Source organism: Rhinoderma darwinii, assembly GCF_050947455.1.
Source record: "Rhinoderma darwinii isolate aRhiDar2 chromosome 5 unlocalized genomic scaffold, aRhiDar2.hap1 SUPER_5_unloc_35, whole genome shotgun sequence".
NCBI classification, from domain to species: Eukaryota; Metazoa; Chordata; class Amphibia; order Anura; family Rhinodermatidae; genus Rhinoderma; species Rhinoderma darwinii.
The window spans coordinates 1-19,254 of NW_027461793.1; the positions used below are offsets into that span (position 1 = coordinate 1).

At 47.8% G+C, this 19,254-nt stretch overlaps 13 non-coding genes across 13 annotated transcripts; all 13 read right to left on the reverse strand.

The window, feature by feature from the left end:
* Positions 1–239: 239 nt before the first annotated feature.
* On the reverse strand, positions 240–430 carry LOC142690824 (U2 spliceosomal RNA). The gene has a single exon (XR_012859507.1). It is a non-coding gene; the product is annotated as a U2 spliceosomal RNA (small nuclear RNA).
* Positions 431–1,718: 1,288 nt separating this feature from the next.
* LOC142690946 (U2 spliceosomal RNA) lies at positions 1,719–1,909 on the reverse strand. Its single transcript, XR_012859618.1, has one exon. It is a non-coding gene; the product is annotated as a U2 spliceosomal RNA (small nuclear RNA).
* Positions 1,910–3,193: 1,284 nt separating this feature from the next.
* On the reverse strand, positions 3,194–3,384 carry LOC142691036 (U2 spliceosomal RNA). The gene has a single exon (XR_012859692.1). It is a non-coding gene; the product is annotated as a U2 spliceosomal RNA (small nuclear RNA).
* A 1,284-nt stretch (positions 3,385–4,668) lies between these two features.
* On the reverse strand, positions 4,669–4,859 carry LOC142691048 (U2 spliceosomal RNA). The gene has a single exon (XR_012859703.1). It is a non-coding gene; the product is annotated as a U2 spliceosomal RNA (small nuclear RNA).
* Positions 4,860–6,151: 1,292 nt separating this feature from the next.
* Positions 6,152–6,342, reverse strand: LOC142690707 (U2 spliceosomal RNA). Its single transcript, XR_012859402.1, has one exon. It is a non-coding gene; the product is annotated as a U2 spliceosomal RNA (small nuclear RNA).
* Positions 6,343–7,634: 1,292 nt separating this feature from the next.
* On the reverse strand, positions 7,635–7,825 carry LOC142690719 (U2 spliceosomal RNA). Its single transcript, XR_012859413.1, has one exon. It is a non-coding gene; the product is annotated as a U2 spliceosomal RNA (small nuclear RNA).
* A 1,288-nt stretch (positions 7,826–9,113) lies between these two features.
* On the reverse strand, positions 9,114–9,304 carry LOC142690733 (U2 spliceosomal RNA). Its single transcript, XR_012859424.1, has one exon. It is a non-coding gene; the product is annotated as a U2 spliceosomal RNA (small nuclear RNA).
* Positions 9,305–10,592: 1,288 nt separating this feature from the next.
* On the reverse strand, positions 10,593–10,783 carry LOC142690745 (U2 spliceosomal RNA). The gene has a single exon (XR_012859435.1). It is a non-coding gene; the product is annotated as a U2 spliceosomal RNA (small nuclear RNA).
* Positions 10,784–12,067: 1,284 nt separating this feature from the next.
* LOC142690757 (U2 spliceosomal RNA) lies at positions 12,068–12,258 on the reverse strand. The gene has a single exon (XR_012859446.1). It is a non-coding gene; the product is annotated as a U2 spliceosomal RNA (small nuclear RNA).
* Positions 12,259–13,550: 1,292 nt separating this feature from the next.
* LOC142690769 (U2 spliceosomal RNA) lies at positions 13,551–13,741 on the reverse strand. The gene has a single exon (XR_012859457.1). It is a non-coding gene; the product is annotated as a U2 spliceosomal RNA (small nuclear RNA).
* Positions 13,742–15,025: 1,284 nt separating this feature from the next.
* Positions 15,026–15,216, reverse strand: LOC142690781 (U2 spliceosomal RNA). Its single transcript, XR_012859468.1, has one exon. It is a non-coding gene; the product is annotated as a U2 spliceosomal RNA (small nuclear RNA).
* A 1,292-nt stretch (positions 15,217–16,508) lies between these two features.
* Positions 16,509–16,699, reverse strand: LOC142690793 (U2 spliceosomal RNA). Its single transcript, XR_012859479.1, has one exon. It is a non-coding gene; the product is annotated as a U2 spliceosomal RNA (small nuclear RNA).
* Positions 16,700–17,979: 1,280 nt separating this feature from the next.
* On the reverse strand, positions 17,980–18,170 carry LOC142690805 (U2 spliceosomal RNA). The gene has a single exon (XR_012859490.1). It is a non-coding gene; the product is annotated as a U2 spliceosomal RNA (small nuclear RNA).
* Between the last annotated feature and the right edge of the window lie 1,084 nt (positions 18,171–19,254).

Consider the following 19,254-nt stretch of genomic DNA (forward strand, 5'->3'; position numbering starts at 1 on the left):
GGAAGGTGAATGAGGTGTTCCAATGTGAAATGCCGGAAACACAGAAACACAGACGACACACAACAAGAGGTGGCAATCTATTCATTAATTGCATTTAATCAATGAGCTCATTATCACTCATGCATTGTCCAACAGGTGTTGAAATAATGGGATTAAAAGGGGAGATCCCTTCAGAAAGACAGAAACAATAGCAAAGACAGAAAACACTTTTGGAATCTGCTTTTAGTCAACACATAAGGAAAGGGTGCACCGGTCCTGGAAATACTGCAATACCAGGTCAATGCGTGGAGTGGACAGAGCAAGCTCTATTTCCATCTCCCTGTTCTAAAAATCCATTTAATATATGGTCCCCAGATAGGGGACGTATCAGATATTAAACTGATAAGAACAGATACTACACTTGATCTTAGCCAAAAGGCCGAGAAGCGATAACCCGAACGGGCCGCGCGTTGCCCGAGCCTGCCCGATACTGCTGTTCAGCCCTTGCAGCGATTCAGCCTACTTCTAGGCAATTCCATGGGGCCCTGCAGGCTCACACACTCACAGCTACACGGGAGGTGAATAAAGGCCGGAGAGGAAGCCAGACAGGATTTGCTTCTTTTGCTTGCACCACAATGCAGTGCTGAAAGAGGAGGAATCTACATAAAAACGCCTTCCTGGCAACGCCCAAATGCCCTGCTGCCATGCAGATAAACACTGGCAGCGGCAGCAAGTGCATGCCCACAGCCACCCCTTGTTCCTTCACACCTTGTATCAGCTGTAATCCAGTCCAGTCCAGTGCTGCCTGCTGAGAAGCACTGACCAACACTGCCTGGGCCCAGGCTTTTATCTCTGAGGCCCCATTATGATGTCAGAAAGCTGGCTCTGGAATCCTGAGGGCTCCACTATGACACGTGCAAAGTTCCGTCTGAACTTTATATAAGACGGTGAGGCTCAGTCAGTCACTCAGTGTTGCCTGAGAGGGCAACACTGCAACAGCCGGCCGCCAGGCTGTCTTTTTTTTGCACAGCTAGTTGCCTCCAGGAGGCCACAAGAGGGAGACAAGGGACTGCAAAATGGAAAATAGGCATCCACCAACTTTACAGACAACTTCTCTTTGCTCCTACAACCTCCATCCTTGCACAGTTTGTTATTCTTCTAGGTAACATAGTAACAAATCCAAATTGCTGCTCTCTTTGTAGGCAAGCAAGGCTTTGTTGCAATTGCAATTCTTACTTCTTCTTGAAATGTAGGGACGACAGTACATTCCATCACATCCATCTAGTGTACACAGGTAGGTCCATTGTGGCGGGCAGGCGAGCGGGCGGGCTGCTTTATTGGCTGTTTGCTGTTCCCCTACTCCACTCCACTATTTGACTGTTGTGCTGCATCAATCAATCAATCAATCAATCAATCAATCAATCAATCAATCAATCAATCAGTGGCTGGCTCAGGTGCAGCTCTTTAACTTACCTAAAAGGGAGGGCGGAGAGAAGACAAGGAAGGTGAATGAGGTGTTCCAATGTGAAATGCCGGAAACACAGAAACACAGACGACACACAAGAAGAGGTGGCAATCTATTCATTAATTGCATTTAATCAATGAGCTCATTATCACTCATGCATTGTCCAACAGGTGTTGAAATAATGGGATTAAAAGGGGAGATCCCTTCAGAAAGACAGAAACAATAGCAAAGACAAAAAACACTTTTGGAATCTGCTTTTAGTCAACACATAAGGAAAGGGTGCACCGGTCCTGGAAATACTGCAATACCAGGTCAATGCGTGGAGTGGACAGAGCAAGCTCTATTTCCATCTCCCTGTTCTAAAAATCCATTTAATATATGGTCCCCAGATAGGGGACGTATCAGATATTAAACTGATAAGAACAGATACTACACTTGATCTTAGCCAAAAGGCCGAGAAGCGATAACCCGAACGGGCCGCGCGTTGCCCGAGCCTGCCCGATACTGCTGTTCAGCCCTTGCAGCGATTCAGCCTACTTCTAGGCAATTCCATGGGGCCCTGCAGGCTCACACACTCACAGCTACACGGGAGGTGAATAAAGGCCGGAGAGGAAGCCAGACAGGATTTGCTTCTTTTGCTTGCACCACAATGCAGTGCTGAAAGAGGAGGAATCTACATAAAAACGCCTTCCTGGCAACGCCCAAATGCCCTGCTGCCATGCAGATAAACACTGGCAGCGGCAGCAAGTGCATGCCCACAGCCACCCCTTGTTCCTTCACACCTTGTATCAGCTGTAATCCAGTCCAGTCCAGTGCTGCCTGCTGAGCAGCACTGACCAACACTGCCTGGGCCCAGGCTTTTATCTCTGAGGCCCCATTATGATGTCAGAAAGCTGGCTCTGGAATCCTGAGGGCTCCACTATGACACGTGCAAAGTTCCGTCTGAACTTTATATAAGACGGTGAGGCTCAGTCAGTCACTCAGTGTTGCCTGAGAGGGCAACACTGCAACAGCCGGCCGCCAGGCTGTCTTTTTTTTGCACAGCTAGTTGCCTCCAGGAGGCCACAAGAGGGAGACAAGGGACTGCAAAATGGAAAATAGGCATCCACCAACTTTACAGACAACTTCTCCTTGCTCCTACAACCTCCATCCTTGCACAGTTTGTTATTCTTCTAGGTAACATAGTAACAAATCCAAATTGCTGCTCTCTTTGTAGGCAAGCAAGGCTTTGTTGCAACTGCAATTCTTACTTCTTCTTGAAATGTAGGGACGACAGTACATTCCATCACATCCATCTAGTGTACACAGGTAGGTCCATTGTGGCGGGCAGGCGAGCGGGCGGGCTGCTTTATTGGCTGTTTGCTGTTCCCCTACTCCACTCCACTATTTGACTGTTGTGCTGCATCAATCAATCAATCAATCAATCAATCAATCAATCAATCAATCAATCAGTGGCTGGCTCAGGTGCAGCTCTTTAACTTACCTAAAAGGGAGGGCGGAGAGAAGACAAGGAAGGTGAATGAGGTGTTCCAATGTGAAATGCCGGAAACACAGAAACACAGACGACACACAACAAGAGGTGGCAATCTATTCATTAATTGCATTTAATCAATGAGCTCATTATCACTCATGCATTGTCCAACAGGTGTTGAAATAATGGGATTAAAAGGGGAGATCCCTTCAGAAAGACAGAAACAATAGCAAAGACAAAAAACACTTTTGGAATCTGCTTTTAGTCAACACATAAGGAAAGGGTGCACCGGTCCTGGAAATACTGCAATACCAGGTCAATGCGTGGAGTGGACAGAGCAAGCTCTATTTCCATCTCCCTGTTCTAAAAATCCATTTAATATATGGTCCCCAGATAGGGGACGTATCAGATATTAAACTGATAAGAACAGATACTACACTTGATCTTAGCCAAAAGGCCGAGAAGCGATAACCCGAACGGGCCGCGCGTTGCCCGAGCCTGCCCGATACTGCTGTTCAGCCCTTGCAGCGATTCAGCCTACTTCTAGGCAATTCCATGGGGCCCTGCAGGCTCACACACTCACAGCTACACGGGAGGTGAATAAAGGCCGGAGAGGAAGCCAGACAGGATTTGCTTCTTTTGCTTGCACCACAATGCAGTGCTGAAAGAGGAGGAATCTACATAAAAACGCCTTCCTGGCAACGCCCAAATGCCCTGCTGCCATGCAGATAAACACTGGCAGCGGCAGCAAGTGCATGCCCACAGCCACCCCTTGTTCCTTCACACCTTGTATCAGCTGTAATCCAGTCCAGTCCAGTGCTGCCTGCTGAGCAGCACTGACCAACACTGCCTGGGCCCAGGCTTTTATCTCTGAGGCCCCATTATGATGTCAGAAAGCTGGCTCTGGAATCCTGAGGGCTCCACTATGACACGTGCAAAGTTCCGTCTGAACTTTATATAAGACGGTGAGGCTCAGTCAGTCACTCAGTGTTGCCTGAGAGGGCAACACTGCAACAGCCGGCCGCCAGGCTGTCTTTTTTTTGCACAGCTAGTTGCCTCCAGGAGGCCACAAGAGGGAGACAAGGGACTGCAAAATGGAAAATAGGCATCCACCAACTTTACAGACAACTTCTCCTTGCTCCTACAACCTCCATCCTTGCACAGTTTGTTATTCTTCTAGGTAACATAGTAACAAATCCAAATTGCTGCTCTCTTTGTAGGCAAGCAAGGCTTTGTTGCAACTGCAATTCTTACTTCTTCTTGAAATGTAGGGACGACAGTACATTCCATCACATCCATCTAGTGTACACAGGTAGGTCCATTGTGGCGGGCAGGCGAGCGGGCGGGCTGCTTTATTGGCTGTTTGCTGTTCCCCTACTCCACTCCACTATTTGACTGTTGTGCTGCATCAATCAATCAATCAATCAATCAATCAATCAATCAATCAATCAATCAGTGGCTGGCTCAGGTGCAGCTCTTTAACTTACCTAAAAGGGAGGGCGGAGAGAAGACAAGGAAGGTGAATGAGGTGTTCCAATGTGAAATGCCGGAAACACAGAAACACAGACGACACACAACAAGAGGTGGCAATCTATTCATTAATTGCATTTAATCAATGAGCTCATTATCACTCATGCATTGTCCAACAGGTGTTGAAATAATGGGATTAAAAGGGGAGATCCCTTCAGAAAGACAGAAACAATAGCAAAGACAAAAAACACTTTTGGAATCTGCTTTTAGTCAACACATAAGGAAAGGGTGCACCGGTCCTGGAAATACTGCAATACCAGGTCAATGCGTGGAGTGGACAGAGCAAGCTCTATTTCCATCTCCCTGTTCTAAAAATCCATTTAATATATGGTCCCCAGATAGGGGACGTATCAGATATTAAACTGATAAGAACAGATACTACACTTGATCTTAGCCAAAAGGCCGAGAAGCGATAACCCGAACGGGCCGCGCGTTGCCCGAGCCTGCCCGATACTGCTGTTCAGCCCTTGCAGCGATTCAGCCTACTTCTAGGCAATTCCATGGGGCCCTGCAGGCTCACACACTCACAGCTACACGGGAGGTGAATAAAGGCCGGAGAGGAAGCCAGACAGGATTTGCTTCTTTTGCTTGCACCACAATGCAGTGCTGAAAGAGGAGGAATCTACATAAAAACGCCTTCCTGGCAACGCCCAAATGCCCTGCTGCCATGCAGATAAACACTGGCAGCGGCAGCAAGTGCATGCCCACAGCCACCCCTTGTTCCTTCACACCTTGTATCAGCTGTAATCCAGTCCAGTCCAGTGCTGCCTGCTGAGCAGCACTGACCAACACTGCCTGGGCCCAGGCTTTTATCTCTGAGGCCCCATTATGATGTCAGAAAGCTGGCTCTGGAATCCTGAGGGCTCCACTATGACACGTGCAAAGTTCCGTCTGAACTTTATATAAGACGGTGAGGCTCAGTCAGTCACTCAGTGTTGCCTGAGAGGGCAACACTGCAACAGCCGGCCGCCAGGCTGTCTTTTTTTTGCACAGCTAGTTGCCTCCAGGAGGCCACAAGAGGGAGACAAGGGACTGCAAAATGGAAAATAGGCATCCACCAACTTTACAGACAACTTCTCCTTGCTCCTACAACCTCCATCCTTGCACAGTTTGTTATTCTTCTAGGTAACATAGTAACAAATCCAAATTGCTGCTCTCTTTGTAGGCAAGCAAGGCTTTGTTGCAACTGCAATTCTTACTTCTTCTTGAAATGTAGGGACGACAGTACATTCCATCACATCCATCTAGTGTACACAGGTAGGTCCATTGTGGCGGGCAGGCGAGCGGGCGGGCTGCTTTATTGGCTGTTTGCTGTTCCCCTACTCCACTCCACTATTTGACTGTTGTGCTGCATCAATCAATCAATCAATCAATCAATCAATCAATCAATCAATCAATCAATCAATCAGTGGCTGGCTCAGGTGCAGCTCTTTAACTTACCTAAAAGGGAGGGCGGAGAGAAGACAAGGAAGGTGAATGAGGTGTTCCAATGTGAAATGCCGGAAACACAGAAACACAGACGACACACAACAAGAGGTGGCAATCTATTCATTAATTGCATTTAATCAATGAGCTCATTATCACTCATGCATTGTCCAACAGGTGTTGAAATAATGGGATTAAAAGGGGAGATCCCTTCAGAAAGACAGAAACAATAGCAAAGACAAAAAACACTTTTGGAATCTGCTTTTAGTCAACACATAAGGAAAGGGTGCACCGGTCCTGGAAATACTGCAATACCAGGTCAATGCGTGGAGTGGACAGAGCAAGCTCTATTTCCATCTCCCTGTTCTAAAAATCCATTTAATATATGGTCCCCAGATAGGGGACGTATCAGATATTAAACTGATAAGAACAGATACTACACTTGATCTTAGCCAAAAGGCCGAGAAGCGATAACCCGAACGGGCCGCGCGTTGCCCGAGCCTGCCCGATACTGCTGTTCAGCCCTTGCAGCGATTCAGCCTACTTCTAGGCAATTCCATGGGGCCCTGCAGGCTCACACACTCACAGCTACACGGGAGGTGAATAAAGGCCGGAGAGGAAGCCAGACAGGATTTGCTTCTTTTGCTTGCACCACAATGCAGTGCTGAAAGAGGAGGAATCTACATAAAAACGCCTTCCTGGCAACGCCCAAATGCCCTGCTGCCATGCAGATAAACACTGGCAGCGGCAGCAAGTGCATGCCCACAGCCACCCCTTGTTCCTTCACACCTTGTATCAGCTGTAATCCAGTCCAGTCCAGTGCTGCCTGCTGAGCAGCACTGACCAACACTGCCTGGGCCCAGGCTTTTATCTCTGAGGCCCCATTATGATGTCAGAAAGCTGGCTCTGGAATCCTGAGGGCTCCACTATGACACGTGCAAAGTTCCGTCTGAACTTTATATAAGACGGTGAGGCTCAGTCAGTCACTCAGTGTTGCCTGAGAGGGCAACACTGCAACAGCCGGCCGCCAGGCTGTCTTTTTTTTGCACAGCTAGTTGCCTCCAGGAGGCCACAAGAGGGAGACAAGGGACTGCAAAATGGAAAATAGGCATCCACCAACTTTACAGACAACTTCTCCTTGCTCCTACAACCTCCATCCTTGCACAGTTTGTTATTCTTCTAGGTAACATAGTAACAAATCCAAATTGCTGCTCTCTTTGTAGGCAAGCAAGGCTTTGTTGCAACTGCAATTCTTACTTCTTCTTGAAATGTAGGGACGACAGTACATTCCATCACATCCATCTAGTGTACACAGGTAGGTCCATTGTGGCGGGCAGGCGAGCGGGCGGGCTGCTTTATTGGCTGTTTGCTGTTCCCCTACTCCACTCCACTATTTGACTGTTGTGCTGCATCAATCAATCAATCAATCAATCAATCAATCAATCAATCAATCAATCAATCAATCAGTGGCTGGCTCAGGTGCAGCTCTTTAACTTACCTAAAAGGGAGGGCGGAGAGAAGACAAGGAAGGTGAATGAGGTGTTCCAATGTGAAATGCCGGAAACACAGAAACACAGACGACACACAACAAGAGGTGGCAATCTATTCATTAATTGCATTTAATCAATGAGCTCATTATCACTCATGCATTGTCCAACAGGTGTTGAAATAATGGGATTAAAAGGGGAGATCCCTTCAGAAAGACAGAAACAATAGCAAAGACAAAAAACACTTTTGGAATCTGCTTTTAGTCAACACATAAGGAAAGGGTGCACCGGTCCTGGAAATACTGCAATACCAGGTCAATGCGTGGAGTGGACAGAGCAAGCTCTATTTCCATCTCCCTGTTCTAAAAATCCATTTAATATATGGTCCCCAGATAGGGGACGTATCAGATATTAAACTGATAAGAACAGATACTACACTTGATCTTAGCCAAAAGGCCGAGAAGCGATAACCCGAACGGGCCGCGCGTTGCCCGAGCCTGCCCGATACTGCTGTTCAGCCCTTGCAGCGATTCAGCCTACTTCTAGGCAATTCCATGGGGCCCTGCAGGCTCACACACTCACAGCTACACGGGAGGTGAATAAAGGCCGGAGAGGAAGCCAGACAGGATTTGCTTCTTTTGCTTGCACCACAATGCAGTGCTGAAAGAGGAGGAATCTACATAAAAACGCCTTCCTGGCAACGCCCAAATGCCCTGCTGCCATGCAGATAAACACTGGCAGCGGCAGCAAGTGCATGCCCACAGCCACCCCTTGTTCCTTCACACCTTGTATCAGCTGTAATCCAGTCCAGTCCAGTGCTGCCTGCTGAGCAGCACTGACCAACACTGCCTGGGCCCAGGCTTTTATCTCTGAGGCCCCATTATGATGTCAGAAAGCTGGCTCTGGAATCCTGAGGGCTCCACTATGACACGTGCAAAGTTCCGTCTGAACTTTATATAAGACGGTGAGGCTCAGTCAGTCACTCAGTGTTGCCTGAGAGGGCAACACTGCAACAGCCGGCCGCCAGGCTGTCTTTTTTTTGCACAGCTAGTTGCCTCCAGGAGGCCACAAGAGGGAGACAAGGGACTGCAAAATGGAAAATAGGCATCCACCAACTTTACAGACAACTTCTCCTTGCTCCTACAACCTCCATCCTTGCACAGTTTGTTATTCTTCTAGGTAACATAGTAATAAATCCAAATTGCTGCTCTCTTTGTAGGCAAGCAAGGCTTTGTTGCAACTGCAATTCTTACTTCTTCTTGAAATGTAGGGACGACAGTACATTCCATCACATCCATCTAGTGTACACAGGTAGGTCCATTGTGGCGGGCAGGCGAGCGGGCGGGCTGCTTTATTGGCTGTTTGCTGTTCCCCTACTCCACTCCACTATTTGACTGTTGTGCTGCATCAATCAATCAATCAATCAATCAATCAATCAATCAATCAATCAATCAATCAGTGGCTGGCTCAGGTGCAGCTCTTTAACTTACCTAAAAGGGAGGGCGGAGAGAAGACAAGGAAGGTGAATGAGGTGTTCCAATGTGAAATGCCGGAAACACAGAAACACAGACGACACACAACAAGAGGTGGCAATCTATTCATTAATTGCATTTAATCAATGAGCTCATTATCACTCATGCATTGTCCAACAGGTGTTGAAATAATGGGATTAAAAGGGGAGATCCCTTCAGAAAGACAGAAACAATAGCAAAGACAAAAAACACTTTTGGAATCTGCTTTTAGTCAACACATAAGGAAAGGGTGCACCGGTCCTGGAAATACTGCAATACCAGGTCAATGCGTGGAGTGGACAGAGCAAGCTCTATTTCCATCTCCCTGTTCTAAAAATCCATTTAATATATGGTCCCCAGATAGGGGACGTATCAGATATTAAACTGATAAGAACAGATACTACACTTGATCTTAGCCAAAAGGCCGAGAAGCGATAACCCGAACGGGCCGCGCGTTGCCCGAGCCTGCCCGATACTGCTGTTCAGCCCTTGCAGCGATTCAGCCTACTTCTAGGCAATTCCATGGGGCCCTGCAGGCTCACACACTCACAGCTACACGGGAGGTGAATAAAGGCCGGAGAGGAAGCCAGACAGGATTTGCTTCTTTTGCTTGCACCACAATGCAGTGCTGAAAGAGGAGGAATCTACATAAAAACGCCTTCCTGGCAACGCCCAAATGCCCTGCTGCCATGCAGATAAACACTGGCAGCGGCAGCAAGTGCATGCCCACAGCCACCCCTTGTTCCTTCACACCTTGTATCAGCTGTAATCCAGTCCAGTCCAGTGCTGCCTGCTGAGCAGCACTGACCAACACTGCCTGGGCCCAGGCTTTTATCTCTGAGGCCCCATTATGATGTCAGAAAGCTGGCTCTGGAATCCGGAGGGCTCCACTATGACACGTGCAAAGTTCCGTCTGAACTTTATATAAGACGGTGAGGCTCAGTCAGTCACTCAGTGTTGCCTGAGAGGGCAACACTGCAACAGCCGGCCGCCAGGCTGTCTTTTTTTTGCACAGCTAGTTGCCTCCAGGAGGCCACAAGAGGGAGACAAGGGACTGCAAAATGGAAAATAGGCATCCACCAACTTTACAGACAACTTCTCCTTGCTCCTACAACCTCCATCCTTGCACAGTTTGTTATTCTTCTAGGTAACATAGTAACAAATCCAAATTGCTGCTCTCTTTGTAGGCAAGCAAGGCTTTGTTGCAACTGCAATTCTTACTTCTTCTTGAAATGTAGGGACGACAGTACATTCCATCACATCCATCTAGTGTACACAGGTAGGTCCATTGTGGCGGGCAGGCGAGCGGGCGGGCTGCTTTATTGGCTGTTTGCTGTTCCCCTACTCCACTCCACTATTTGACTGTTGTGCTGCATCAATCAATCAATCAATCAATCAATCAATCAATCAATCAATCAATCAATCAGTGGCTGGCTCAGGTGCAGCTCTTTAACTTACCTAAAAGGGAGGGCGGAGAGAAGACAAGGAAGGTGAATGAGGTGTTCCAATGTGAAATGCCGGAAACACAGAAACACAGACGACACACAACAAGAGGTGGCAATCTATTCATTAATTGCATTTAATCAATGAGCTCATTATCACTCATGCATTGTCCAACAGGTGTTGAAATAATGGGATTAAAAGGGGAGATCCCTTCAGAAAGACAGAAACAATAGCAAAGACAAAAAACACTTTTGGAATCTGCTTTTAGTCAACACATAAGGAAAGGGTGCACCGGTCCTGGAAATACTGCAATACCAGGTCAATGCGTGGAGTGGACAGAGCAAGCTCTATTTCCATCTCCCTGTTCTAAAAATCCATTTAATATATGGTCCCCAGATAGGGGACGTATCAGATATTAAACTGATAAGAACAGATACTACACTTGATCTTAGCCAAAAGGCCGAGAAGCGATAACCCGAACGGGCCGCGCGTTGCCCGAGCCTGCCCGATACTGCTGTTCAGCCCTTGCAGCGATTCAGCCTACTTCTAGGCAATTCCATGGGGCCCTGCAGGCTCACACACTCACAGCTACACGGGAGGTGAATAAAGGCCGGAGAGGAAGCCAGACAGGATTTGCTTCTTTTGCTTGCACCACAATGCAGTGCTGAAAGAGGAGGAATCTACATAAAAACGCTTTCCTGGCAACGCCCAAATGCCCTGCTGCCATGCAGATAAACACTGGCAGCGGCAGCAAGTGCATGCCCACAGCCACCCCTTGTTCCTTCACACCTTGTATCAGCTGTAATCCAGTCCAGTCCAGTGCTGCCTGCTGAGCAGCACTGACCAACACTGCCTGGGCCCAGGCTTTTATCTCTGAGGCCCCATTATGATGTCAGAAAGCTGGCTCTGGAATCCTGAGGGCTCCACTATGACACGTGCAAAGTTCCGTCTGAACTTTATATAAGACGGTGAGGCTCAGTCAGTCACTCAGTGTTGCCTGAGAGGGCAACACTGCAACAGCCGGCCGCCAGGCTGTCTTTTTTTTGCACAGCTAGTTGCCTCCAGGAGGCCACAAGAGGGAGACAAGGGACTGCAAAATGGAAAATAGGCATCCACCAACTTTACAGACAACTTCTCCTTGCTCCTACAACCTCCATCCTTGCACAGTTTGTTATTCTTCTAGGTAACATAGTAACAAATCCAAATTGCTGCTCTCTTTGTAGGCAAGCAAGGCTTTGTTGCAACTGCAATTCTTACTTCTTCTTGAAATGTAGGGACGACAGTACATTCCATCACATCCATCTAGTGTACACAGGTAGGTCCATTGTGGCGGGCAGGCGAGCGGGCGGGCTGCTTTATTGGCTGTTTGCTGTTCCCCTACTCCACTCCACTATTTGACTGTTGTGCTGCATCAATCAATCAATCAATCAATCAATCAATCAATCAATCAATCAATCAGTGGCTGGCTCAGGTGCAGCTCTTTAACTTACCTAAAAGGGAGGGCGGAGAGAAGACAAGGAAGGTGAATGAGGTGTTCCAATGTGAAATGCCGGAAACACAGAAACACAGACGACACACAACAAGAGGTGGCAATCTATTCATTAATTGCATTTAATCAATGAGCTCATTATCACTCATGCATTGTCCAACAGGTGTTGAAATAATGGGATTAAAAGGGGAGATCCCTTCAGAAAGACAGAAACAATAGCAAAGACAAAAAACACTTTTGGAATCTGCTTTTAGTCAACACATAAGGAAAGGGTGCACCGGTCCTGGAAATACTGCAATACCAGGTCAATGCGTGGAGTGGACAGAGCAAGCTCTATTTCCATCTCCCTGTTCTAAAAATCCATTTAATATATGGTCCCCAGATAGGGGACGTATCAGATATTAAACTGATAAGAACAGATACTACACTTGATCTTAGCCAAAAGGCCGAGAAGCGATAACCCGAACGGGCCGCGCGTTGCCCGAGCCTGCCCGATACTGCTGTTCAGCCCTTGCAGCGATTCAGCCTACTTCTAGGCAATTCCATGGGGCCCTGCAGGCTCACACACTCACAGCTACACGGGAGGTGAATAAAGGCCGGAGAGGAAGCCAGACAGGATTTGCTTCTTTTGCTTGCACCACAATGCAGTGCTGAAAGAGGAGGAATCTACATAAAAACGCCTTCCTGGCAACGCCCAAATACCCTGCTGCCATGCAGATAAACACTGGCAGCGGCAGCAAGTGCATGCCCACAGCCACCCCTTGTTCCTTCACACCTTGTATCAGCTGTAATCCAGTCCAGTCCAGTGCTGCCTGCTGAGCAGCACTGACCAACACTGCCTGGGCCCAGGCTTTTATCTCTGAGGCCCCATTATGATGTCAGAAAGCTGGCTCTGGAATCCTGAGGGCTCCACTATGACACGTGCAAAGTTCCGTCTGAACTTTATATAAGACGGTGAGGCTCAGTCAGTCACTCAGTGTTGCCTGAGAGGGCAACACTGCAACAGCCGGCCGCCAGGCTGTCTTTTTTTTGCACAGCTAGTTGCCTCCAGGAGGCCACAAGAGGGAGACAAGGGACTGCAAAATGGAAAATAGGCATCCACCAACTTTACAGACAACTTCTCCTTGCTCCTACAACCTCCATCCTTGCACAGTTTGTTATTCTTCTAGGTAACATAGTAACAAATCCAAATTGCTGCTCTCTTTGTAGGCAAGCAAGGCTTTGTTGCAACTGCAATTCTTACTTCTTCTTGAAATGTAGGGACGACAGTACATTCCATCACATCCATCTAGTGTACACAGGTAGGTCCATTGTGGCGGGCAGGCGAGCGGGCGGGCTGCTTTATTGGCTGTTTGCTGTTCCCCTACTCCACTCCACTATTTGACTGTTGTGCTGCATCAATCAATCAATCAATCAATCAATCAATCAATCAATCAATCAATCAATCAATCAGTGGCTGGCTCAGGTGCAGCTCTTTAACTTACCTAAAAGGGAGGGCGGAGAGAAGACAAGGAAGGTGAATGAGGTGTTCCAATGTGAAATGCCGGAAACACAGAAACACAGACGACACACAACAAGAGGTGGCAATCTATTCATTAATTGCATTTAATCAATGAGCTCATTATCACTCATGCATTGTCCAACAGGTGTTGAAATAATGGGATTAAAAGGGGAGATCCCTTCAGAAAGACAGAAACAATAGCAAAGACAAAAAACACTTTTGGAATCTGCTTTTAGTCAACACATAAGGAAAGGGTGCACCGGTCCTGGAAATACTGCAATACCAGGTCAATGCGTGGAGTGGACAGAGCAAGCTCTATTTCCATCTCCCTGTTCTAAAAATCCATTTAATATATGGTCCCCAGATAGGGGACGTATCAGATATTAAACTGATAAGAACAGATACTACACTTGATCTTAGCCAAAAGGCCGAGAAGCGATAACCCGAACGGGCCGCGCGTTGCCCGAGCCTGCCCGATACTGCTGTTCAGCCCTTGCAGCGATTCAGCCTACTTCTAGGCAATTCCATGGGGCCCTGCAGGCTCACACACTCACAGCTACACGGGAGGTGAATAAAGGCCGGAGAGGAAGCCAGACAGGATTTGCTTCTTTTGCTTGCACCACAATGCAGTGCTGAAAGAGGAGGAATCTACATAAAAACGCCTTCCTGGCAACGCCCAAATGCCCTGCTGCCATGCAGATAAACACTGGCAGCGGCAGCAAGTGCATGCCCACAGCCACCCCTTGTTCCTTCACACCTTGTATCAGCTGTAATCCAGTCCAGTCCAGTGCTGCCTGCTGAGCAGCACTGACCAACACTGCCTGGGCCCAGGCTTTTATCTCTGAGGCCCCATTATGATGTCAGAAAGCTGGCTCTGGAATCCTGAGGGCTCCACTATGACACGTGCAAAGTTCCGTCTGAACTTTATATAAGACGGTGAGGCTCAGTCAGTCACTCAGTGTTGCCTGAGAGGGCAACACTGCAACAGCCGGCCGCCAGGCTGTCTTTTTTTTGCACAGCTAGTTGCCTCCAGGAGGCCACAAGAGGGAGACAAGGGACTGCAAAATGGAAAATAGGCATCCACCAACTTTACAGACAACTTCTCCTTGCTCCTACAACCTCCATCCTTGCACAGTTTGTTATTCTTCTAGGTAACATAGTAACAAATCCAAATTGCTGCTCTCTTTGTAGGCAAGCAAGGCTTTGTTGCAACTGCAATTCTTACTTCTTCTTGAAATGTAGGGACGACAGTACATTCCATCACATCCATCTAGTGTACACAGGTAGGTCCATTGTGGCGGGCAGGCGAGCGGGCGGGCTGCTTTATTGGCTGTTTGCTGTTCCCCTACTCCACTCCACTATTTGACTGTTGTGCTGCATCAATCAATCAATCAATCAATCAATCAATCAATCAATCAATCAATCAGTGGCTGGCTCAGGTGCAGCTCTTTAACTTACCTAAAAGGGAGGGCGGAGAGAAGACAAGGAAGGTGAATGAGGTGTTCCAATGTGAAATGCCGGAAACACAGAAACACAGACGACACACAACAAGAGGTGGCAATCTATTCATTAATTGCATTTAATCAATGAGCTCATTATCACTCATGCATTGTCCAACAGGTGTTGAAATAATGGGATTAAAAGGGGAGATCCCTTCAGAAAGACAGAAACAATAGCAAAGACAAAAAACACTTTTGGAATCTGCTTTTAGTCAACACATAAGGAAAGGGTGCACCGGTCCTGGAAATACTGCAATACCAGGTCAATGCGTGGAGTGGACAGAGCAAGCTCTATTTCCATCTCCCTGTTCTAAAAATCCATTTAATATATGGTCCCCAGATAGGGGACGTATCAGATATTAAACTGATAAGAACAGATACTACACTTGATCTTAGCCAAAAGGCCGAGAAGCGATAACCCGAACGGGCCGCGCGTTGCCCGAGCCTGCCCGATACTGCTGTTCAGCCCTTGCAGCGATTCAGCCTACTTCTAGGCAATTCCATGGGGCCCTGCAGGCTCACACACTCACAGCTACACGGGAGGTGAATAAAGGCCGGAGAGGAAGCCAGACAGGATTTGCTTCTTTTGCTTGCACCACAATGCAGTGCTGAAAGAGGAGGAATCTACATAAAAACGCCTTCCTGGCAACGCCCAAATGCCCTGCTGCCATGCAGATAAACACTGGCAGCGGCAGCAAGTGCATGCCCACAGCCACCCCTTGTTCCTTCACACCTTGTATCAGCTGTAATCCAGTCCAGTCCAGTGCTGCCTGCTGAGCAGCACTGACCAACACTGCCTGGGCCCAGGCTTTTATCTCTGAGGCCCCATTATGATGTCAGAAAGCTGGCTCTGGAATCCTGAGGGCTCCACTATGACACGTGCAAAGTTCCGTCTGAACTTTATATAAGACGGTGAGGCTCAGTCAGTCACTCAGTGTTGCCTGAGAGGGCAACACTGCAACAGCCGGCCGCCAGGCTGTCTTTTTTTTGCACAGCTAGTTGCCTCCAGGAGGCCACAAGAGGGAGACAAGGGACTGCAAAATGGAAAATAGGCATCCACCAACTTTACAGACAACTTCTCCTTGCTCCTACAACCTCCATCCTTGCACAGTTTGTTATTCTTCTAGGTAACATAGTAACAAATCCAAATTGCTGCTCTCTTTGTAGGCAAGCAAGGCTTTGTTGCAACTGCAATTCTTACTTCTTCTTGAAATGTAGGGACGACAGTACATTCCATCACATCCATCTAGTGTACACAGGTAGGTCCATTGTGGCGGGCAGGCGAGCGGGCGGGCTGCTTTATTGGCTGTTTGCTGTTCCCCTACTCCACTCCACTATTTGACTGTTGTGCTGCATCAATCAATCAATCAATCAATCAATCAATCAATCAATCAATCAATCAATCAATCAGTGGCTGGCTCAGGTGCAGCTCTTTAACTTACCTAAAAGGGAGGGCGGAGAGAAGACAAGGAAGGTGAATGAGGTGTTCCAATGTGAAATGCCGGAAACACAGAAACACAGACGACACACAACAAGAGGTGGCAATCTATTCATTAATTGCATTTAATCAATGAGCTCATTATCACTCATGCATTGTCCAACAGGTGTTGAAATAATGGGATTAAAAGGGGAGATCCCTTCAGAAAGACAGAAACAATAGCAAAGACAAAAAACACTTTTGGAATCTGCTTTTAGTCAACACATAAGGAAAGGGTGCACCGGTCCTGGAAATACTGCAATACCAGGTCAATGCGTGGAGTGGACAGAGCAAGCTCTATTTCCATCTCCCTGTTCTAAAAATCCATTTAATATATGGTCCCCAGATAGGGGACGTATCAGATATTAAACTGATAAGAACAGATACTACACTTGATCTTAGCCAAAAGGCCGAGAAGCGATAACCCGAACGGGCCGCGCGTTGCCCGAGCCTGCCCGATACTGCTGTTCAGCCCTTGCAGCGATTCAGCCTACTTCTAGGCAATTCCATGGGGCCCTGCAGGCTTACACACTCACAGCTACACGGGAGGTGAATAAAGGCCGGAGAGGAAGCCAGACAGGATTTGCTTCTTTTGCTTGCACCACAATGCAGTGCTGAAAGAGGAGGAATCTACATAAAAACGCCTTCCTGGCAACGCCCAAATGCCCTGCTGCCATGCAGATAAACACTGGCAGCGGCAGCAAGTGCATGCCCACAGCCACCCCTTGTTCCTTCACACCTTGTATCAGCTGTAATCCAGTCCAGTCCAGTGCTGCCTGCTGAGCAGCACTGACCAACACTGCCTGGGCCCAGGCTTTTATCTCTGAGGCCCCATTATGATGTCAGAAAGCTGGCTCTGGAATCCTGAGGGCTCCACTATGACACGTGCAAAGTTCCGTCTGAACTTTATATAAGACGGTGAGGCTCAGTCAGTCACTCAGTGTTGCCTGAGAGGGCAACACTGCAACAGCCGGCCGCCAGGCTGTCTTTTTTTTGCACAGCTAGTTGCCTCCAGGAGGCCACAAGAGGGAGACAAGGGACTGCAAAATGGAAAATAGGCATCCACCAACTTTACAGACAACTTCTCCTTGCTCCTACAACCTCCATCCTTGCACAGTTTGTTATTCTTCTAGGTAACATAGTAACAAATCCAAATTGCTGCTCTCTTTGTAGGCAAGCAAGGCTTTGTTGCAACTGCAATTCTTACTTCTTCTTGAAATGTAGGGACGACAGTACATTCCATCACATCCATCTAGTGTACACAGGTAGGTCCATTGTGGCGGGCAGGCGAGCGGGCGGGCTGCTTTATTGGCTGTTTGCTGTTCCCCTACTCCACTCCACTATTTGACTGTTGTGCTGCATCAATCAATCAATCAATCAATCAATCAATCAATCAATCAATCAGTGGCTGGCTCAGGTGCAGCTCTTTAACTTACCTAAAAGGGAGGGCGGAGAGAAGACAAGGAAGGTGAATGAGGTGTTCCAATGTGAAATGCCGGAAACACAGAAACACAGACGACACACAACAAGAGGTGGCAATCTATTCATTAATTGCATTTAATCAATGAGCTCATTATCACTCATGCATTGTCCAACAGGTGTTGAAATAATGGGATTAAAAGGGGAGATCCCTTCAGAAAGACAGAAACAATAGCAAAGACAAAAAACACTTTTGGAATCTGCTTTTAGTCAACACATAAGGAAAGGGTGCACCGGTCCTGGAAATACTGCAATACCAGGTCAATGCGTGGAGTGGACAGAGCAAGCTCTATTTCCATCTCCCTGTTCTAAAAATCCATTTAATATATGGTCCCCAGATAGGGGACGTATCAGATATTAAACTGATAAGAACAGATACTACACTTGATCTTAGCCAAAAGGCCGAGAAGCGATAACCCGAACGGGCCGCGCGTTGCCCGAGCCTGCCCGATACTGCTGTTCAGCCCTTGCAGCGATTCAGCCTACTTCTAGGCAATTCCATGGGGCCCTGCAGGCTCACACACTCACAGCTACACGGGAGGTGAATAAAGGCCGGAGAGGAAGCCAGACAGGATTTGCTTCTTTTGCTTGCACCACAATGCAGTGCTGAAAGAGGAGGAATCTACATAAAAACGCCTTCCTGGCAACGCCCAAATGCCCTGCTGCCATGCAGATAAACACTGGCAGCGGCAGCAAGTGCATGCCCACAGCCACCCCTTGTTCCTTCACACCTTGTATCAGCTGTAATCCAGTCCAGTCCAGTGCTGCCTGCTGAGCAGCACTGACCAACACTGCCTGGGCCCAGGCTTTTATCTCTGAGGCCCCATTATGATGTCAGAAAGCTGGCTCTGGAATCCTGAGGGCTCCACTATGACACGTGCAAAGTTCCGTCTGAACTTTATATAAGACGGTGAGGCTCAGTCAGTCACTCAGTGTTGCCTGAGAGGGCAACACTGCAACAGCCGGCCGCCAGGCTGTCTTTTTTTTGCACAGCTAGTTGCCTCCAGGAGGCCACAAGAGGGAGACAAGGGACTGCAAAATGGAAAATAGGCATCCACCAACTTTACAGACAACTTCTCCTTGCTCCTACAACCTCCATCCTTGCACAGTTTGTTATTCTTCTAGGTAACATAGTAACAAATCCAAATTGCTGCTCTCTTTGTAGGCAAGCAAGGCTTTGTTGCAACTGCAATTCTTACTTCTTCTTGAAATGTAGGGACGACAGTACATTCCATCACATCCATCTAGTGTACACAGGTAGGTCCATTGTGGCGGGCAGGCGAGCGGGCGGGCTGCTTTATTGGCTGTTTGCTGTTCCCCTACTCCACTCCACTATTTGACTGTTGTGCTGCATCAATCAATCAATCAATCAATCAATCAATCAATCAATCAATCAATCAGTGGCTGGCTCAGGTGCAGCTCTTTAACTTACCTAAAAGGGAGGGCGGAGAGAAGACAAGGAAGGTGAATGAGGTGTTCCAATGTGAAATGCCGGAAA